Source organism: Aegilops tauschii, chromosome 7 (genome assembly GCF_002575655.3).
Source record: "Aegilops tauschii subsp. strangulata cultivar AL8/78 chromosome 7, Aet v6.0, whole genome shotgun sequence".
Classification (NCBI taxonomy): Eukaryota; Viridiplantae; Streptophyta; class Magnoliopsida; order Poales; family Poaceae; genus Aegilops; species Aegilops tauschii.
The window spans coordinates 198,145,023-198,152,110 of NC_053041.3; the positions used below are offsets into that span (position 1 = coordinate 198,145,023).

Sequence of the window (7,088 nt, forward strand, 5' to 3'; positions counted from 1 at the left end):
TTATTATAAAAAATTTGATCGTTAGAACCATACCTATCTGTTAGGACCCATACCTTAATTTTTCAACCGTGCTTAGTTCATGTTTTAGCCTCTACACCATAAAATCACGTTCCTTACTCATAATTTAACATCTTCGACCAATTAAATTTTATGCTTAGATAAATCTCTTAGATTGATCCCTACAAATCACTGTGGTCATATGTTACTACCACACAAATTTGGAGTTAGTAAATTATTAGTTTCAATTCCCTAAACTCATAACTTTCAATTCTCATAGTCGACCACAAGTCTAATATTCTAAATAGTTTCTTTATGGAAATGAGGTTGTCAAAACTTGTCTCTCAATCACTCTATATATTGACACCATGATCTTCCCTTGAACCAACTTGACCCACCTTAGAATAAAATCTATGACACATTCCCATTCAAAGAAACTTCTTATCTCAATCATATCCACGACATGATAATTATCCTAAGAATGTGTTTGTATTGTTAATTTGAATCTTTTATTTGGATCTTTATTTGAATTGTTGTGTGTTGAAGTATTTTCTTTCGTCGTTAGATATATCGTAAAGTAAAGGAGTGACGATAACAAGTAGGGAATTAACTTCAAGACTCAGGCAAGTTGCAAATTGATCATGCTTTGACCTATGTTTTCATATTATGCATATTCCTTTATATTTTAATACTATGCATGTTTTATAAAAGTTTTACAAGTATTATTACTAGCTAGAGCCATAGGTTCAAGACTTGCAACCATGCTTGGCCACACTTGCACAAAATGGGTGGGATGAAAACCAAAATTGTTTTAAACCTTTAAACTTGCCTCTTTTGGGGCAACGTTTTGTGAAAACTTTTGGAAAACAAAACTATATACTATTTTACTTCTACTCCCTGGGCGGAATGGTATTGACGGGAGCGTCTACAAGTGATTGCGGGCATCGGGGTCTTGCAGTGAACGCGCCCGACTGGGGTCTTGCACACAGGTTTTTGGTGGGGATTGCTGTCCAGAGGACTGAGATCTTTCAAGTACAGTTTGATGTAGCTTCCAGTACAGCCGCATGCTACTATGGGCTCTGGCTTAGCTTAGTACTAACGGGAAACCCTACCCCAGGACCGCCATCGGAGAGAGGCCTTTGTGCCGAAGTTGCGGGCGGCTTGGTGGTATAGGGGGCTGTTACGGAAAGGCTTCGTCACAACCTCCTCCTAGTCGTACACCCAAGTGTGTTACGATAAACGGGGTTGGTTGTATCATGTGGGGAACGTGTACGACCTCTGCAGAGGGTTTAACCTAATCGATTAGCCGTGCCCCCGGTTACGGGCAATTTTGAGCAACTGAAGGCTTGGACTGAAGAAGAATCTCCCCTCTCTTTTCTAAAAATCTGTTTTAAGGGTTAAAGTTGAGGAATGAGCACAGTGAATGTGTTTCACTTCAACCTTATGTATGTTTTAAACTATTTTTGGAGAATGAGCACTGGTGCGTATATCCAAGTGTCTCACTCCTACCTTTTATACTAAAAACTATTTCTATTTCAAAAGAAGTTTACAAAATTTAATATAGGAGAAAATTGGCTTTATGCAAAGGAAACCTCCACCAATACTTACCCTGCATATATAATCTGTTATACTTTCCTTTGCAACTTGCGAGTACATTCCACGTACTCATCTGCACCTGTCATGTGCAGATCTCGACAGATTAAGAGACGATAGGGTTATGATCTACACTCAACGAGCCCAGTGGCGTTGATGGAGCCTAACTTAGTGACTACGTATAATTCCGCTGTATTATCTGCCAACTTGAGCTGTGCCTAAGGTATGATTGATATATATCTAGATCTACCGTTGTAGTAGAATGATGTATGTCTTACTGATATTCATTTTTGTTACTGTGTGTGCTAGTTATGATCCAGGGATAGCACAGTAAGCATAGAGACTTGGATTCTACCAAATCCGGGTCGTTACAAAATGGTATCAGAGCATACGTTGACTGTAGGACGTGACCCTAGAAAATGGTTTAGAAATAGGAAGACCTTGATAGGAACAACTTATATTTTCAATAGTACCGACAAGCATTCTCGTATCCTCTTCTTTTCTTTACTAAGTTCTCATCTGCTTTCAAAAACTTAGATGTCCCAATGACCTTGACACTGATATGGACTTTCAAGAGCCTAAAGGTTACTACATGGAAATGATGCTAAGACAAAGACGTTTCCAATACTGAAGATTACATCCAAGGACTTGAAGCAGAACTGAAGACACTCAAGATCAAGGTGGTTGTGAAGAAGGTGAAGATTACGTACCACTACAAGGAATATCCCACATAGTTCAATAGCGTCCAAGCCCACCATGAGAGTTGTGAAATAAATGAAAGAGTGCGAGTAGTGTGCCCGACCATGCGAACCCATGTGGATGAAGGCGCCATAAGAATTGTTTGAATAAAATTTGTGAGTGAAATTTGGATTTTTGTTGGAGTTCTTCGCCATTGATTTGATTTTTGTTGTGTGATTAAAAAAAACTTTCATTATTAGGATACGATCTCCGTAGATTTTCATTTAACCCTGAGAGGTGCAAGTTACGGATGATTAATAGAAGACCTTCATAAGGGTGAGACGTCATGCATTGAAGAGTTTCAAGAACTAAAGGATTGAAGACTTCATGACGAAACCATAGTAAACAAGCCTATTATAATTGTTATAAAACGATGAGATATGAGTTGTTCAATGATTGATTGTATCTGTATTTTCCTCCTTGCTATCTAAAACTCTATCTCTTCTCTGACCAAACCTTAAACCCTATAGATGGACGGAATTATTTTGATGGGACAAGTGACACATTCAGAAGCAGAAGAATGGATTCGGAATATAGAAGTTGTAATGAAAGACAACAAGGTAAAACCAAAGAAAAAGGTGAAATATGCTTCACGGTATTTCATTCGAGAGGCTAACACTTGGTGGAAGATGCGTATAGCCATCGATAAAACCCAAAAGGCAATCACTTGGGAACAATTCAAGAACGTACTACTTCAATCTCGTCTTGTCATACGAGATCAGAAGAAAACAAGCGAAGATACAAAGAAGTATTGCAGAATTTGCGGAGAAGGACACCTTACCGAGGAACATAATGATCAATGCCCAAATTGTGAAGGGAACCATCCAGCCGAAGAATGCCCTACCATTAATGTGACTTGTTTCTTATGCGAGGGAACCGATCACTGCCCCGTGCAATGTAAGATTTTCCTAGAAGTACAAAGGAAAGTCCAACAGAGTAAGGAAAGGAAGCAAGTAACACCCGAGGAAGCCTCACAGGACACCGCCATATCATGGAAGGTCATGGATGAAGAGTTATTCCGTGGAGAACCAGATAGTCTTCTTAGATCATGCCACTCATGTGGTAAAGAAGGGCACAAATCTAACTCTTCTTCTCAAAAGGATAAGAAGAAGGAATATGCACATGAAGTTGAATCGATTGAAATAGAGTATGGTCCCCAGGAGATAGCTACCATATTAGCTAAGGAAAAGCCGAAGGTGAACAAAATCAAGACCAAGAAGAGGAAGGAGCCTTCGTTCAATGAGCTTAAGAGATGCACAATGGATCTCAAAGATTCCAGTCGGACTAACCAAGAAGCCTCGACCAGCAGGACAGTAAAGAAGGAGAAGGACATGTCGAAAGTAATTTGTTATAAATGCAAGGAACCTGGACATTATCACAATTAATGCATCAATGAGAAGAAGGCCAAAAAGAAAGTGAGGATAGAGAGGCAAGAATAAATGTCGTAATAAGATTTCGAAGCAAGTTTTACTTCCTTAGTCATCAATTATGTAAGCATGATTTGGAATGATAAAGACAATAAAATGTGGTTAATTACCCTTTACAAGTTATGTACTTGTATTTTTCAACGCTCACTATAATCCAGGAGAAGTTAGTGAGATAACAATATTTTGACACGTTAAGAGCAGAAGACCATTCTAAAGATCATGTGATAAAGGATCACCGCATGCACCATTCGTACAGGTGCCATATCATATCTTCTAAGAAGGGATTGGATTTTGCAAGGAGAACACGACTCTTTTAGATGGAAATTTCATTACGAATGCAAGTTTTAGCACAAACTATGTAGTCAACATCACCCAAAAGCGTTTTACTAGGTTTGCACGTGAAGACCTCTTTAAGAGGAGTGAGGAAGACCGAGTGTTAGAACACGTGGTTCACCTGTCTACATATGAAGTAATGATTTGAGTACGGGATGGATTAGCCCCCATACTGGAGACTCTTATTATATACTTTGGTATGTTGGATTGGTAAATCAGAGAGCCATGAGAACCTAGTTGAGTGTCGATACGACAAGCCCAAAACCATAGAATGGTAAGACGTATTACCCTTATAGTAAGGCAGTCGTGCCTAACGTAAAATGAACGGTGAGGAAGAATGACAAGATCTTCAAGGAGTTCCATCGTAAGATATTTCGACCATCATGAGAGTCTCGATAGGTAGTTGGTGATGATTTTGAGCAAGACTTGTTATTTTGAGGAGAAGCTCAGTTTTTACTCACATGAGCTTGATGAATAACCATCAGGGAATGAAGAAACAGTCAAATTTCCCGCAAGTTTGTTCTTAAGGGTGGTAGCTTCCGAGCAACTATAAGGATAATTGGGTCATAACACAATCAGTGAAGACTCAAGAATGGCGCCAAAAGTCTTAGACTTAAGCATGTTGAAGAATCGGAATACAAGAAATTAAATTATATCATTCTCTCAAGACGTCAAGCAGCAGAATGATAAGTTGCTATCATGGAGGTGATATGCTAGAACCATGGGGAAGTAACCCAAGAGACCCCAACCCTGACCTATTTTCTTGCTAGCCTTGCAAATCTCAAGGACGAGGTTTCTTTTAAGGGTGGTAGTTTGTAACATCCCAAAATTTTCCAAATTTTGGAATGTTAATAATAAGATATTTTTGTGGACTCTAAATTTTTTTTGGTTAACTTAAACATTTTTATTTTCTGTTTGAAATCAAATGTTTTTTTGTACGTTTACATTTATTTTTGGAATTCTGCACACTTACATAGGTAGTTAACTACATTCTGTTCTAAGCCAGTTATCTCAGCCCATCTATCTCTTCTGTCTTTTGTTTTTCTTCTCTTTCCTTTTTGCTCTTGGGCCAAATTCCCACTAAGGCCCATATCAGGCGCTGGCCTTCTTCTTCGTCCTCTGTACGTTCATCTGGAGCTGGAACAAAACAGAAACAGCCATGGCCTCCTCCTCTGCCTTTCCTCCTCACACTCAATTCCTTGTCCGTTTCACTTCGGGGCCTGCACGAAGAATGCGGAGCGCATCATGATTTATTACTTTATAATTCGTCGAACGGATCCGCGAAACGTACATGCACAACCAACCATTAATGCCACATTGAGCTCCCTTGATCTCCCCGTACTGGCTCCCTCAGCCACTATAAATTGACCCCGAGGAACCCCTCTCAACCCCGCACCTCCCAGTCCACGATCCCCTGTCCAAGGCCCTCCGACTCCCGAGCAATTGCTCGCCGGAGCCGAGCGTCGCCGCCTTCTTCTGTTGAAGCTCGCGATCTCTCCAGTAAGCCCCTCGTGCTCAAACCTCTTCCCTGGGCGAGTTATTCCCGTACGAATTTCCTGAACAATTATTTTCCTCAAACACCCATCCAGAGCACGATCTCCGCGAAGAACGCGACCCACCCGAGCTCCACTTAACTCCGGCGGCCGCTCCACGCCGCCACGGGACGAGGCCAAGCCCGGAATATTTCCCAATGGACTCCCCTCGTCGGCCTCTTCGCTGTTCATCTTCTACTTAACGTCGGGGACCGTCTTCCACAACTCCGGCGACCTTCTTCCCCAACTCCGGCGACCAACTCCGGCAAGCCTCCTCTAAATTCCGTAAGTCTTTTTATAGAAAAATATCCAAACTTTGGAAATTCGTATCTCCCAAACCGTATGTCCGATTTCGACAAATAAGATATCCACGGATTCTTTGGAACCTGTAGTTTTTTATCAAATTATAAAATTTCACTTTTGAGCAATCTAAAATTTAGTTTTGATTTAAATGATAAATTGAATATTTTTTGCCACATCTTTTAATCTATATTTCATATCAGAAAGCTTATTATATAAAATTTGATCGTTAGAACCATACCTATCTGTTAGGACCCATACCTTAATTTTTCAACCATGCTTAGTTCATGTTTTAGCCTCTACACCATAAAATCACGTTCCTTAATCATAATTTAACATCTTCGACCAATTAAATTTTATGCTTAGATAAATCTCTTAGATTGATCCCTACAAATCTCTGTGGTCATATGTTACTACCACACAAATTTGGAGTTAGTAAATTATTAGTTTCAATTCCCTAAACTCATAACTTTCAATTCCCATGGTCGACCACAAGTCTAATATTCTAAATAGTTTCTTTATGGAAATAAGGTTGTCAAAACTTGTCTCTCAATCACTCTATATATTGACACCATGATGTTCCCTTGAACCAACTTGACCCACCCTAGAATAAAATCTATGACACATTCCCATCCAAAGAAACTTCTTATCTCAACCATATCCACGACATGATAATTATCCTAAGAATGTGTTTGTATTGTTAATTTGAATCTTTTATTTGGATCTTTATTTGAATTGTTGCGTGTTGAAGTATTTTTTTCGTCGTTAGATATATCGTAACGTAAAGGAGTGACGATAACAAGTAGGGAATTAACTTCAAGACTCAGGCAAGTTGCAAATTGATCATGCTTTGACCTATGTTTTCATATTATGCATATTCCTTTATATTTTAATACTATGCATGTTTTATAAAAGTTTTACAAGTATTATTACTAGCTAGAGCCATAGGTTCAAGACTTGCAACCATGCTTGGCCACACTTGCACAAAATGGGTGGGATGAAAACCAAAATTGTTTTAAACCTTTAAACTTGCCTCTTTTGGGGCAACGTTTTGTGAAAACTTTTGGAAAACAAAACTATATACTATTTTACTTCTACTCCCTGGGCGGAATGGTATTGACGGGAGCGTCTACAAGTGATTGCGCCCATCGGGGTCTTGCAGTGAATG

The 7,088-nt window shown here is 39.4% G+C and overlaps 1 long non-coding RNA gene across 1 annotated transcript; it reads left to right on the forward strand.

Annotated features, from left to right (window-relative positions):
• The first annotated feature begins 4,972 nt into the window (after positions 1-4,972).
• Positions 4,973-6,741, forward strand: LOC120969538 (uncharacterized). Its single transcript, XR_006667241.1, has 3 exons — positions 4,973-5,588; positions 5,678-5,905; positions 6,690-6,741. It is a non-coding gene; the product is annotated as an uncharacterized lncRNA (long non-coding RNA).
• Positions 6,742-7,088: the final 347 nt, after the last annotated feature.